Source organism: Talpa occidentalis, unplaced genomic scaffold, assembly GCF_014898055.3.
Source record: "Talpa occidentalis isolate TD23 unplaced genomic scaffold, MPIMG_talOcc4v2.1 talOcc4.13, whole genome shotgun sequence".
Classification (NCBI taxonomy): Eukaryota; Metazoa; Chordata; class Mammalia; order Eulipotyphla; family Talpidae; genus Talpa; species Talpa occidentalis.
Window position 1 is genome coordinate 58,052,543 of NW_023601322.1, and position 15,514 is coordinate 58,068,056.

The 15,514-nt window shown below is 43.8% G+C and overlaps 1 protein-coding gene across 2 annotated transcripts in view; it reads right to left on the reverse strand.

Annotated features, from left to right (window-relative positions):
- Positions 1–14,372, reverse strand: part of LOC119243253 (piggyBac transposable element-derived protein 2) — a 38,554-nt gene extending 24,182 nt beyond the window's left edge. For both annotated transcript variants that reach the window (XM_037508913.2, XM_037508911.2), the window contains exon 1: positions 14,313–14,372. The gene's annotated coding sequence lies outside the window, so the exon portion shown is untranslated. The remainder of the gene's footprint in view (positions 1–14,312) is intronic.
- Between the last annotated feature and the right edge of the window lie 1,142 nt (positions 14,373–15,514).

Sequence of the window (15,514 nt, forward strand, 5' to 3'; positions counted from 1 at the left end):
AAAAAAAAAAAAAAAAAAAAAAAAAAAAAAAATAGGAGACACAAAAGTATGGAAAATATCCCCTGCATATGGATTTGAAAAACTAACATTGTTAAAATAGCTGCTTCACCCAAAGCAATATACAGATTCAATGCAATCCCTATCAAAAGACACAAAATAGCCAAAACAATCCCAACAAAAAAGCACAGGAGCACAGGGGACTGTGGTGATGGTGCACAGGTGCACTGGTGAAGGAAATTCTATGAGGACTAAACCCGGGGCAGGGGGGAGGGGGCAAATACTGTTTAAAAACTGAACAATGATGTAAAATATAAATTTTAAAAATAAAAAATAAATGGTAGCTAAAACTAAAAAGAAAAAAAAAAAAGGGCCTCCTCTGGTGGCACAGGAGATTGAGCGCAGTGCTGTGAAGCTGTCCGCAGCCTCTGCAGCATGGGTTAGATCCCAGCTGGCCGGCGAGGGTCCCACATGGCGCAGCAGACCTCTCCTGTCTCTCCTGCTTCTCCCCTCAGCAGTGCATTTCGTCAGTCTGCCTGTTCTGTTCCCCACTCTGTCTCTGGTGAATCCTCTCACCCTCCCGTGCATCTGGCCTATACCCCGGTTCTTGTATAAATAAATAAATAAATAAATCTTAAAAAAAAAAAAAAAAAAAGGACAGGTTATCACACTCCCAGACTTCAATCTATACTATAATGTTACAGTAAACAAGACAACATGGTACTAGAATAAAAATAGACCCAGAGACCAATGAAATAGAATTGAAAGCCCAGAAACAAATCCAAACATCAGTGAACCTATGACAAAGTAGTCAAAAGTAAACACTGAAGAAAGGAAAGTCTTAAATGGTGTCGGGAAAACTGGACCATCATATGCAAAGGAATAAAATTAGACCACTATCTCACACTGCATAAAAAAGTTAACTCAAAATGGATTAAAATATTGGATGTAATGCCTGAAACTATAAAATACAATGAAGAAAACATAGGCAAAACACTCCATAACATTGGCTTCAGGGATGTCCTGTGGTCTCGAATTCCAATGTTAAGGGAAGAAAACAAAATAAATGATTGGTTAGAGTACATCAAACCTAAAACTTCTGCACAGAAAAATAAAAATCCCAACAAAACAGACATCCTACGGAATTGGAGAAAATATCTGCACATCACACATCTGACAAAAAGGAAATAACCCAATCAAAAAATGGGAAGAGATCTATACACTTTTCAAAAAAATACATAAACAATAGGTACATGTAATAATGCTCATCATCACTTATCACCAAGTAAATGCAAGTCAACATCACAATGAAATACCATCTCACACCTGTGAGAATGGCACATACTGAAAAGATAAGAAACAACAATGCTAGCCATAGTGTGGAAAACAGAATTCCTCGTAGAACACTGTTGCTAAGAATGTAGACTGGTCCAACCTCTACAGAAAAGAATATGGAGGTTTTGTAAAATATTAAAAATAGATCTATCTACCATATGACCCAGCAATTTGACTGCTAGGTTTCTACCTGAAAGATGCAAAAACTCCAACCACTATGGAAAGCTGTCTGGAGATTCCTCAAACTGCTAAAAATGGAGTTTCCATATGATCCAGCAATTCCACTCCTAGGTATCTACCCAAATGACACAAAAACATTTATTCAAAAGGACACCTGCACCCCTATGTTTATTGCAGCACTATTTTACAATAGGTAAGCTATGGAAACAATCCAAATGCCAAAAAAATAAATGACTGGCTCAAGAAGATGTACATATGTATACATAATTGAATATTACTCAACAATCAAAAAAGATAAAAAGTCTTGCCATTCGCAGCAACCTGGATGGAGCTGGAAGGGATCATACTTAGTGAAATAAGCCAGAAAAAAAAAAGAAAAAATATTGGATTGTCTCACTTAAGGAGGAATATAGAGGATCCAAATAAGGGATCAGGAAAAAAAAAGTAATGATAATAAAGTACAAATCAAAATCAACAGGCAACTATAAACCAGAGACATTCTGCTGGTGGAGAGAAGGGAATAGGATCAAAACAGGGGTGGGAAGATAAAAGGAACCATGGTGATAGTTCACAGGTGAATGGCTGGTGGGAATTTCATGGGGACTATAACTGAGATGAAAACGTATACACTGTTCAAAAATGAAAAATTATGTTAAAATATAAAATAAAATAATAAATGAAAGAAAAAGTGACATATATACATAATAGAATACTACTCAGTTATTAAAAAAAAAGATGAACTCGCCATTTACGACATGGATGGAACTGGAAGGGGTTATGCTAAGCATAGTAAGTCAAGAGACAGGTATATATTGATGGTTTTCACTCATGGGACTATAGAGAAACAAAGGGTCAGACAAAATCAAACCAAAACAACCCCTGGAAATGGACCTTAAAACTGAGTGAGGGCAGGTACTTTTATGATGTGTCAGTTTGCTTTTTCTGCCATAGAGAATCTCAAACTACTGGTAGATCCCATATATCAGGAACTGACTCTCAATCATGGAGGACCAGAAATACATCCTCTGTGAGGCAGATGCTGCTCACCTCACCCACCTGTCATCAAGGCACTGACTAGATGTGAATGTAAGGGACAAAGGAAAAGTACAATGGCTCAACATACGCTTGGCAACAACTTGCACCATTGGTTAGATTACCCCTGGCATGATTTCCAACTCTGATGCTGTTATTCATTTCCCAATTCCTAACCAATGTGTCCAAATTCTTGTTACTAGGTCTCTGCTTTGATTTCCCTATGTCTTCTATACACTGTCTCTACCATGCTTGATTCTACCATGCTAGGACTGAGTCCTGACTCAGTCTTGACAGATTCATGGTGTCTTACTTGCTGTCTTCTAAACCCTCCATAATGTGAAATGTCTGCCCTCTCTACTTCTGGGCCTCCTCTCACCCCACCAACAGCCCTCCATCCCATCCCCCAATTCCACTTTCAATATCACTGAGGTTTCTACAAGGTTGGTATCCTCCTTTCCAAACTTCCTTCAAGGGCACTACCCATCACAGAACTAGATTTACCTGCCAATCTAATTCTTCTTCATCGGGGATCAGTACCCCAGGTGTCTGTTCTGCTGCAGTGGACATGTCTAGATCGCAGACCTAACCGTTCCACACCTATAAAAGTGACTGGTGATGCTGAGAAGAATACCATCATCTAACAATTGATACTCAGGAATGACTGTATCAGCATAGCCAAGTTGATAAACAGCAAAAACTTAATGAGGGTTGTATTGAAAATCAGTGTCCCATGTTGCTGTTTGTGCTCAATCCTACTCCTTGAGTTCTTGCTGTCAAAAATTACAACTATTGCTTTTCATTTTTAAAACCCACCTGGATACTTAAAAATAATCCTCCAAGTGCTTAACCTGTTCTCATAAAGTAAGGAAAAAAGTTTACAAATGTCTTCTATTTTGCATTTTTGAAGAAATCCCTACCATATTTTATAGCACTTAACTAGAGAAAGGCAGTCACAGACATGAAGTGCTTTGCTTTAACAAAACATTTGACCCATTCTTCCATGATGGATGAATTGGAGAGTTATGACTTGAACAAAATCAATTGCTAAATAATACAAGAGCCCAAAGAGTGTTAAGTACAAACCAGCATAAATTTGAAAGAGCCTTACTATAACTTTAAAGTGAACGGGACAGACCAGGTCAATGTCCCCCATTATTTAGCATAAAATTTGCTGGTATTCTATGAGGCTACTCTAAAATTTTAATATTTGTGTTTCTCTTAATGTGTATTAGAAAATGATTATTATCATATAATTTCATAACCCATAATTTCATAGATATAATCTAAGTTAAAAAATTGAAATGATTTAAAAAGATTATTTTAATAAAGTAGCAAAGTTCATAAAGAAAAATAAATAATTTAAAAAATTTATGGGGGAAGGTAGAGAACAAGGAGGGAGGTGACCCAATGAACTAAAGAGGGGAAAGATGGGGGGTGCCTTGGTGGTAGGTGTGGTGTGGACCTATACCTCTGTATCACAGAAAGTGATATAAATCAATGTTACCTCAATAAAAAAATACAATCAAAAGAATATATATTGTACATACCTGTAATGGAATATTATTCAGTCTTACAAAGGAAATCTTGTCACATGGCATAACATGGATGAAATCTGACATGATGCCAAGTGAAATAGTCACAAAAAGACAAATACCGTATGATTCCATTTATACCAGGGATCTAAAGTAGTCAAATTATAAAAAACAAAAATTAGTGATTACAAGAGATTGTGGAATGGTGATTACAAATGGTGATTACAAGTGGTAGGTGGAGGGATACAAAAATTTTGTAGATTGGCTGCACAGTAATGTCAATATACAGTTGAATCTTGAACAAAAAAGGGAGAAGAGGGGCATCAACTGTCCCAAGCATTGAAAATCCACTAATGTTTAATAGTAGACCCTCTTCCCAATCCAAAGATTCAACCAACCTACATGAGATTGGTTGTACCTATTAACAGGGAAACAGTGGATAGAAAAAAAAAAAAAAATGTATGAGTGAACCAGTGTAGTACAAACCTGTGTTATTCAAGGTTCAACTGTATTTAACACCACTAAAATGTATATTTTTATTTTATATATTTTATTTTTATATATTGTAAATGTCATTAAAAATGACCAAAAAAATGAGATAAAAATCAGAAGCATTTTCAAAGATAAAAAGGATGATTTCACAAAAAAAAGTTTAATTAATGAGAAAGATATGATTTTAAACTTTATGTATCTAACAATACAATTTTAAAATACAGAACAGGGGCCTCCCTGATGTCCTAGGGTTAAGGCTCAACGCTGTCACTGCTATAGCCTGAGTTCGATCCCCAGCTGGGGAGCTAACCCGCATATGGTGCAGTAAACTTCTCCTGTCTTGCCTGCTGCTCCCCTTAGCAGTGCATTTCAGTAAAATCAGCCTGTTCTGCTCCCCACTCTATCTCTTCTGAGTTCTCTCGATCCCTGAACCTCTGGCCTATGCCCCAGTTCTTCTATGCAAAACTTATTTAAAAAAAAGAGAATTCTTTAAAAAAAGGAGCAAAAATGAACAGAACTTTAGAAATTGACAAATCCATCTTAGTAGTGAGAAACTTCAGCACAGCTCTTCAGTGACTGACAATGAAACAGACTAGAATAGCAAAATTGACACATTTGATCCATCCTAAGGAAGGATAAGAAGTGAAGTCAGCAAGATGGCAGAATAGGAGAACCCACCTCACATCTTCCCCAGCAATGATTTGGCAGTCTGATATAGACAATAATGTTTTTGTGGGAACTTTGGAATCAAGGTGGACAGTTGCAAAAGTCCAATGAACCCCAAGATCAAGGAGGTACTTCAAAAAGCAAACCCACACTACGGTGGTAAGCTTACCAAACATCTTCCCGCCTACAAAGTGTAAAAAGCAAATTCTACCCACTATGAGCTCATCCAAGCCCACCATGGCCTTGCAACCAGTTCCATGGAGGAAATGGGTCCATCCATCAGTAACAGGCCCAGTAGTCTTAGACCAGACTACAGATCCAGAAGTAGCCCTGTGACCAAGCTCTAGTCAAGCGCTCAGTCCTGCTTACCCAGGGATCCAATGACACTAGACTATGCACTTGGTAGCAGGCTTGCCAATCTCAGTGTTACCTGAGTGTTACCAATGTGGCTGAGACTTAGTTCAAGCTCTGCTCTGCCAAAGTCCATAGGAAGTCTTGCCTTCCCAGGGCACCAAAGGGAAATAAACCCCCATGGGAGGCCTGCTGACCTCAGTCACTGTTGTGGACCTTGAAGAAGATTTGTGATCTGGCTCCAGTCCTGCTTAAGTGGTCAGGCAATCTTGTCTACCTAGAGATCAGGCAAGAAACACCTGTCCATAAAAAGCATTAATCATAAAGAAAATGAGGGATAAACCACCACACTTAAGAAATTTTTTGTTCATCAAAACAAACTCATGAGAGGAAGTTATCTGAACTAAAATAAGGGATTAGAATATAAGCGAAATAAAGAATCTAGTAAGTGCAAAATATCCTAAAATAATTAAGAATAACAAAATAGGAAAATTGGCAAAGGGTTATGTAGAGGCAGGAATGGACCACAGTGCAGATTTTCTGATCCCATGAAGACCAGGTAAAGGAGGAGTCAGAGTCCTTAAAAGCCCAGTCTTAGCCCAGGTGAATCCCATCTATCCATGCCCACACCCTATTCCAGGTGCCCGCCATCAGGCATGCATTCAGGACCGCAGGGATCCATCATCTATCCTGATGGTGGGAAGGCAGAAAAGCCTGACATTTTTCCTTACCCTACAGGTTATCAGGAGTCAATCTCATAGGAAATGCAAAGAGACAAACAGAAAAATATGAAAAGATGCACAATCTTACTATTGTTCAGGAAATTAAAATAAAACCACAATGTGATAGCACTTCTCAGATATCAGGTTGGCACAGATTTTTAAAAGCAGATGTTATCAAGTGTTAGAACAATGAGTACCACAAGAAGCCATATACTGCTGAAGGGAATATCTAGTAAAGTTGACAATGCATAAACCCTCCCTCCTCCAGATCTACCCCAGCTATTTACTCTGGAGCAGGGGCTCTCAACCATAGCACTGCTATTGAGGTCAGAAAACTCCTTGGTATATGGGAGATCTGGAGGAAATGCGAGGCTGTACTGTGTATTGTAGATGCTTAGCAGCATTCCTGGCCTTCACCCACTAAAAACAACCTCCCATGTAGGACAACCAAAAGTGCCTCCCATTCTCCTCTCACCCCTATCCCTTACCATCCAGCCCCATTTGAGAAACACTAACCTGGAAGAACTGTACCTGTGTACCATGAGGCCAGGTGTACAGTCAGGAATGGACCAGTGCAGGTTCCCATGCAGACCGGGTAAAGGAGGAGTCAGAGCCCTCAGGGGTTTTGCAGGTCTTTTATTGGGGTTCACCAGGCATATGGCAAGCAGGGGGCCTCCCAGCCCCCAGCAAATCTTCACTCTCTCTGGGCTCTCTGGCATTCTCTGCTTCTGCTTCTGCTTCTTTGCTTCTCTCTCGGCTTCTTTCTCGGCTTCTTGGCTTCTGCTGGCGTCTCCGCCACCCTTAAAAGCCCAGGTGAATCCCAACTACCTATGCCCACACCCTATTCCAGGTGCCCGCCATCAGGCATGCATTCAGGACCGCAAGGATCCATCATCTATCCTGATGGCGGGAGGGCAGAAAAAACCTGACATTTTCCTTACCATACAGTCCACTCCCTCAGGGTTTTCTGCCATACGATCTACATATATACAATTTTGTTTCTTAGCAAACAAACACTGCAGCCATGGCCCACAAGAGCAAATACATCACAATACAACAACAAAATACAACAGAACACAAATAAGTCCAGGCAGGGTCCCAACCTAGTGCAAAAGACAATTATTGGTACCAGCAGACGAGCCACCAAATCTGCTGCCGAAGGCACTGCTCATATGAGGGAGGGGAATCACTCACGGCATCCACTGTAACACACCAGGAACCATCAGGCTTCCTGGCCTTTTCTGGCTGTAGTCTCGGCTATAAGCCACACACAGCATCCACCCCCAGCATGCACTCACTCCTGGATTGGGGATTCTCTGCTCTTTGGGAGTAATCGCCCAACCCTCAGGGTTTCTGTCTACGGTCACTCCAACACTCAGCTGTCATAGCCACCAATGCAACACGCAGACCCCTGCACTCAGGCCAACCCACTGCACAAGCACATGGGTTGGGGATCCAAACTCTACATGTGGCCTCTTTCGGGTCCCCTCTTCGGCTTGGGCTCCACCCCAAGCCATGTTCCCCACCCGTTCCCCAAGAACGGGTTCCTCAGCTCCTCACCCTCACTTGAGAATGAGCAGGGCATCACCCACAGGTGATTTTACGAGACTCACTGGCCCTCCTCAGCTTACTTAGTGCTTAACAGCCACTCAGGGCTTCCCAAACTTAGCATCAGCACCAGCTTTTGCCTTCTCAGTTGACTTTTCTCCTCTGCCTAGCTGCTGGGCATACACAGGCTGCTTTTGGCCATCAAGGCCACTGGCCACCCCCAGATTCCCAAAGAAACATAACCTGCCAAGGTCCTCCACCTGCTGGCAGGATTGTCAGTCCAAGTCCACCAGTCTAAGTCCGTTGGCCTCTCCCTGCATCAGCACTGGCGAGCTCCGAATCGTGGTTCTCTCCTCCCTGACGACTCCTGCTGCCTCAGGAGTCGTTGGCTGGTCCTCTTGGGCATCTTCTCCTCCAGCTGAGGTCTTGTCCTGTAGCTCCTGGACCATGTCCACCTTCTGGACATGGAAGCGCCTCCAGCATTGTCACAGGCAAACACTGTTACTCCTTAGTCCTCCAGGTCTTTGGAGAACTCCATACCTGTCTACATGGATCATCCTGCCAACTACGCCAATTGTAAGGTCAGGAATGGACCACTGCAGGTTTTCTGATCCTATGCAGACCGGGTAAAGGAGGAGTCAGAGCCCTCAGGGGTTTTGCAGGTCTTTTATTGGGGTTCACCAGGCATATGGCAGGCAGGGGTTCTGGGGGGCCGGGAGGCTGGCAGGCCTCCCAGCCCCCAGCAAATCTTTACTCTCTCTGGGCTCTCTGATGTTCTCTGCTTCTGCTTCTTTGCTTCTCTCTCAGCTTCTTTCTTGGCTTCTTGGCTTCTGCTGGCGTCCCCGTGATGCTGACCTTAAAAGCCCAGTCTTAGCCCAGGTGAATCCAATCTACCTATGCCCACACCCTATTCCAGGTGCCCGCCATAAGACATGCATTCAGGACCGCAAGGATCCATCATCTATTCTGATGGCAGGAGGGCAGAAAAGCCTGACATTTTTCCTTACCCTACACCAGGACACACTGTCCACTGCAGCCCTGTCTTCTTTTATCAGTAGCAAAAACTACAGACAACAAGGTTTGTGTCAGCTTTAGTACATTAATAAACTATGGCTAGAAAAGCCTGGAGCACTCACCTGGGCCCAGGTGAGTTTCCCACAGACATCTCCCCTTTTAAGTCAATGGTCTGATTTAACTGGCCCTTGAGGTTCTTATTATGACTGCAAGATTTCCATCAACAATTGATCATCAGCAAACTTTGAAAAAAATAAAAACTTATTACTTAAAAGACCTGAAATTACACAGCATACCTGGGTCACAGAGAGAACACAGGTAGAAAAAAAGAAAAAAACATGTACAGGCCTGGGGTTCCTGTTTTGAGACAATCTAGGTAGAAGAAATTGTGAAGCTGGTAACATAAGGGTGTAGGGTAAGGAAAAATGTCAGGCTTTTCTGCCCTTCCACCATCAGGATAGATGATAGATCCTTGCAGTCCTGAGTGCATGCCTGATGGCGGACCCCTGGAATAGGGTGTCGGTAGAGGTAGATGGGATTCACCTGGGCTGAGACGGTGTTTTTAAGGGCAGCATCAGGGGGATGCCAGGAGAAGCCAAAAGAGAAGCTGAGAGAGAAGCAGAGAAGCAGCAGAATGAACGGAAGAGCAGAGAAGCAGAGAGAATGCAGGAGAGCCCAGATAGAGTGAAGACTTGGCCTGCCAGCCTCCCAGCCCCCCAGCACCCCTGCCTGCCGTATGCCTGGTGAACTCCAATAAAAAACCTGCAAAACCCACTGAGGACTCTGACTCTTCCTTTACCCGGTCTGCTGGATCATAGAAAACCTGCACTGGTCCATTCCTGGACTCTACAAAGGGTTTCCCGAAGTCCTGTTTGAACAGATGGACTGACTAAACACGGGCTGTCCCAAAATCCTATCCAAACAATTGGGCCCGCCACATTGAGCATAAGACACCATACTAGACTAAAATGTTGAGATTATCTCACAATATCCTAAAGGCACAAGGCCAAGAGCCTCATTCACAGCCGGAATGCCCAGTATAGCAATGAACAAGCTAGAATGCTGCCCTCCACTACACTGTCAATGGGAGTGTTAGGGAGAAAAGTATGTCCTAAAGCTAATTCCATACAGGCTTTGTGGACTCCACCCCCACTCCAGACCAAAGCCAAAAGACATTGGGAGAGACAAATCCCATCACCACCAAAGGGAAGGTGGCTGGGACCTGAGGGTGGGGTTAAGCAGCCAGGCTGGTATAAAGCCAGACACGTGGGCTTTGGAGGGGTCCCCCATTTTGTCTCTCCGCCAGCTCGCAGAGTCCAGCCAGCTCTGAGAGTGCTTTTTGGGTTTCCAGGTCGGCGGATCAGGTAGGACGCATTAAAGACTTTATTTCCCTATTTTCTCCCTGAGTTGTACATTTCCTCATTTCCCTTTCCCTTCTAAATAAACCTTTTATTAACCTTTTGTGTGTGCCTGTAGTGGAGTATAAATAAGTCCCTTTTAAGTGCGTGGGTGAGGGCCCACAGCCAGGCAACCCGTTTTTACATCGGGGCTGCTCCATAACAGGAACACCCTTTAGATATCTCCTCCTATCTCCCTTTGAGGAGCCAGGTTAAACTGTCCTTTTCAACACAGGTTCCCTCATGCATGAGTCTCTGTAATAAAGTTTCTCATCTGGTTCAACTATACCTAGTGTTCTCTGGTGAATTCTTTCCCTAGAGAGCAAAGGGGCATGTTTTTTTGGCTAGGGGACTTTAACACTTGTATTGGGGGCTCTAGGACTTCCCAGACTTACCTTTTATTGGTAATGAATAACTATAAGAAAGTGAAAATCAAAATCAACAAAAAACTATGAACCAGAGACACTTTTTGGGGGGTGGGGGCCGGGAGGGGAGGGATTGGGGTCAGAATGGGGCATGTGCAGTTGTATGGGGGAATATAAAAATAAAATTTATTATTTAAAAAAAAAATAAAGAATACAAGCAGGAATTTAAAGCTTAAGAAAGAGACAAAGAAAGGAGAAAGGAAAAAGGAAGATTCACAAGGCAGTCCCAACTGATCAGTTACCTATAACTAGGATCTATCAAAGTTGCCCTAGTGGGGAAGCAGGGAGCCTCTTAATTAGTCTGTGGCTGATAACATGTTTGTTTGAGCTAGCCCTCTTTGAAATGGATGCCCCTGCACCATACCTTAATGTGGATTTGTATTAGGAAAAGAAGTTAACTCTTGGCCATTATAGAATGGAAACAGTGTAATACCACAGAAAAAAAAACGAATGAAGAATTTCAGTCACACACACCACTCAATATCAAATAAAAGAGAAAGACCAGAAAAAAAGAAAACTTATTATATGATTTCATTTTATAAAGACCAAAAATGTAAGGAAGACTAAAAACATATTATCTGGAGACATATACAAACACATGGTAAAACTAAAAAAAAGCAAGAAAATGATGAAAGGAACTTCAGGACCATGGTTACCTCTGAAGAGAAAAGATGCAATTGGAGCATGTACGCAAACAGACACATAGGGCTTCTAAGGTTTTCATAAGGTTCTATTTCCTAAACTGAGTGAGGAATTCAGTTGTTTCATTCTTCTTTTAACTGTTCCTATTCATTTGATAGTTTTTAATACATATTTTGTGTCTGAGCACACACCACATGAACAATGCTACTGAGTTGACCTACTCAGTGCTTATCAGGAATATGACTGTCTGCAGGGACAATGAAGAGGCAAATAGAAGTCTGTGGTCTTCCAGAGCACATGTATGTAACCGTTAAAGGAAGAAAATTCAAATATAATTATCTCATGAAGAATTTCTTTATAACATCCTTATGAAAGTGTTAGCCTGAGTTCCCTCAAAACCTAGCAAGCCTGCAACCTTGCTTATTCTCTCAACACCTCCAACCACCCACCTCCTCTCTGTTCTACTACTCGACATTACATTTAACTTCTTTTATGGCTAAAGAGAAAATCTCATCATCCAACCATTCCACAAGCTCCAGGTGTTACAAAAATGAGTTTTCACAAGCATATCTTGGTATTCTATGAGTGTGGACCAAAAAAAAAAAAAAAAAAAAAAGTTCTAAGTTTTCTTTTGTTGGAAAATGTCTACCCCAATCAATCATTCCCCAACACCAGCCCACTCTCAAAGCCTATGGAGATTCTGCTTGCATCAAAATCTCAAGGCCCTTGAGTAAGGTCCTGCTTGTTCAAGTCCTTTAGCCCTTCCCACTTGACCCCTCCATCCTTCCTGTCTATCTCACAGAACCAACAAAAGAGTAAACAGTGTCCCTACCGACTAAATAATTCTCACGGGGAATAATGTCCAGAGTTTGTTGGGCTGTCATATTAAGTACCCCCACCACTTCTCCATTTGTTTGGCAAACATCTAAAGTGTCTGCTAAGTGCTGGTGTGTTTGTATAAAATTGCCACTCTAACACAGCTACCAAGGAGAGAAGGGGGAAGAGACAGGACTTGCAAAATGGGACCTGGACCTAGTCAGAGAAGTCACAGAATACTTCTTGAAGGAAGGAATGACTACATAGAGGTATATGTGGGGAAAATAAGAATTCCCTGAGTAGGCAGGCTACAGAATCCAGGGCAGAGGGAACAGTAAATTAAGGGGAACACAAAGTCAGTCACTATACAGCAGGAAACCCAAAAAAGAAAGCATACAAGAAAGTGGAGCAGCCATTCAGGGCCTAGAATGCCTTGTTAAAACTTGACATTATGCTAGAGCATAGGGGAAACAGAAAAAAATTCCAGACAGGGTATAACACAACCAGGTTTGCTTTTTAACAAGCTTATTCTGATTATTGTATAGACAAATGAGTGAGGGCATCAAAGCAGGCAAACATGCAAGATATTCTGTGGAGAGGCCCAAAGAGGATTCAAAAAGTAAATCAACAAATCTAAATTGTTGGGGAAATGGAGTAGGGCCAGGGTACATCAGGGAGGCTGCTGAGGTTCAGGCCTGAGCGGCTGGTAGGGCAATACCATTCATAAAGGCTGGGGGCACTAGCAGGTGCCCAGATGTCAGTGCACAAATGCTCCATTTTACACATATTGATACAGAAATGCTTTCAAGATTAACCAGAAAGGCATCAGGTAGGCCACTCTGCAGGTGTGGGACAGAAAAGTAGTCTGGGCTGGAGTAACAAACTACTGAGTTTTCTGAGAAGTTTTAAATGCTCAGTGTGATAAGAATCCTCAAAGTCACAAAAGATCACCAAGAAAGAAGTCCAGAAGATGGTCAAGAAAAGCATCTTCATTGATGTCACAATCTAAGGGCAGAAGGAGGTCAGCCTGAGAGGTAAGAAGAGAATCAGGACGGGATGGGCAACCAGAGGTAGACAGATCAAAGCAGAGAGAGATCATCTCCACTAAAGCTGTCCTTTGGCCCTGCCAACCGAGATGAAAAGGCTCTGTGATCTGAAACCTGATGCTCCCAGAACCAGTCTGAAGGGTACTGAGAGGAAGAGAAAAATGTAAAGTTTTCCAGTGAGACAACAACTAAATGAAATTAAATTCCTGACTTGAATCCTCTACCACTGTAAAAAGGAAATAACTCTTGAGGAGGAGGCAAATCTGAATAAGGACTGTGGGTGATAGTGTCCTGGTTTTGCTAGCTGTTCTGTTAAATAAGACGTTAACATTCGGAGAATATGGATGACTAATATATGAAAATTCTTTGCACGCTTTTGTTTTCTATTTTTAAATTGTGGTACTATTTCAAAATGAAAAATACGACATTTTATAAACATAAGCATCTAAAAGTGAGACAGGAGCAAAATATCTCAGAAAAGGCCTTGAAATATGAGTACCCTCCTTTCTTCTTCCTATCTCCATATCAAAAGAAAAAAAGCAAAAGGCAAAAACAAGAACTCGGCAACCTCAGTGATCACAAAAGCAGGCAGACTGGCAGAAAAGTCCCGCAACCAAGCCCCCTAGGAGCAGAGTCACCCACCACCCGAGGGGCGTGGCAAGGAGTCCAGCTCCACGCCGTTGCCCCGCCCCGCCCCCCCCGCCCCGCCCCCGCAGCCCAGGGTCTACCGACACCGCTCGCCTGGCCACGTCGACAGCACAGGCAGGCCCCGCCCCACTCATGATCCTCCCGCCTCAGCCCCGCCCTGGCCCGCCCACAGGCGCGCCCCCCCGCCCCCCCCCAGCCTTCACACTAACCGGGAGCACGCCCCGCCCCCGCCCACAGCCCGGCCTCCTCGGCCCGTCCCCGCCCCGCCCCCAGCCCCACTCCCCCGGCGCCAGCCCGGTCCTCAGACACCCCAGCGGGAACGCGCCCGGAGGCCTATTGTCAGCGTCCTCCCCGCCACCGTCGGCGCCGGCGCCTGGCTGCGAACAAAGTTGAGAAAACGCAACGCTAGGACCCGCCGACCCCGCACCCAAGGCGGGCGCCGAGCGGCAGGACTTGGGGCGCCTACCTGCGGCTACCGGCGGGAGCCAGGGAAGCCGCGCTGCCCCGCGCAGGCGGCCCCGGGTCCAGGGCGCTGCGGCCACTCGGGCTCTGGGCGTCGCGGCGGCGCAACGTCCGGCAACACGGCCTCTGGCGCCTTCCGCGCCCCGCCCCCGGCATAGGCCACGCCCCAATCCCGGCACCACGGAGAAGAGGGGCCTCCTCGGCGCCTAGAGGGACCCTGAGCCGCCGCCCGGGCCGCGGCAGGACGGCGGGAAAGGCCCCTGTCCCGCTTCCATCGTACTCACCCAGCCCCGCTCTCTGTTACCCTGGACGCTTTCCTCACCCCTCCCTACTCATGAAGGCAGGAATCCTTTTCTCTCCAGCATGGTGGTTCTCCAGTGTCTCCCCAAACCAATGGCTGCTCCATCTGGGAACCTACTAGAAATGCAAATCCTTCGGGAACCACCCCAAATATACTGAGCACAAGCACAAGCAGTTTGTGCCACATTAGCTCTTAAGGTGATTATAATGCAACTGAGCGAAAAAACACTGCTCAGTGATTAGGTTTCTCAATCTTAACATGCTAAACATTTTTGCTGGGATAACTTTTTGTAGGGTTCCTAGCTTGTGTATTTTGGGAAGGGTTGCTGGATAATTTACAGGACGCCCACTAAAATTGTAATTTTGTTACAGCCCCAAAAGAGTGGGTTCTTTGCCATTTAGGGAAAGAATTTACCAAAGAACACCAATTATGTTTAAACCAGGCAGGACTTTATTAGAGAGACTCATGCATGAAAGGACCAGTTGGGAAAGGAGAATGTAGCCTGGCTCCCTGAAAGGAGTTAGGAGGACATATTTAAAGTGTAGGTCCACTAGGTGAGGAGGAAGAGGAGTGCATCAAAACTTGTCCTGGGTTGTGCTACAATGGAGGGAGCATGTGCAGGAGGACTATATTGTGCATGCAGGCTCTCAGCTCTCCCTCCAGGAAGCCATTAGTCAGGATCTAACATTTGTCTGTCCTAGCACTTCATGGTTAGTTGGTGGGCCAAAATGTTTAGACAGGACTAGCCAGTTCATGATATACTGTACCTATTCAAATTGGATTTGGGACAACACATCTTACCAGCTCATAGTTTCATTCATTTAGGCTGTCTCAATCTAACTTTCAAATTTATTTGAAATGTATTTCATTTGTATTTCTTTTTTTTTTTTTTTTTTTTTTTATAG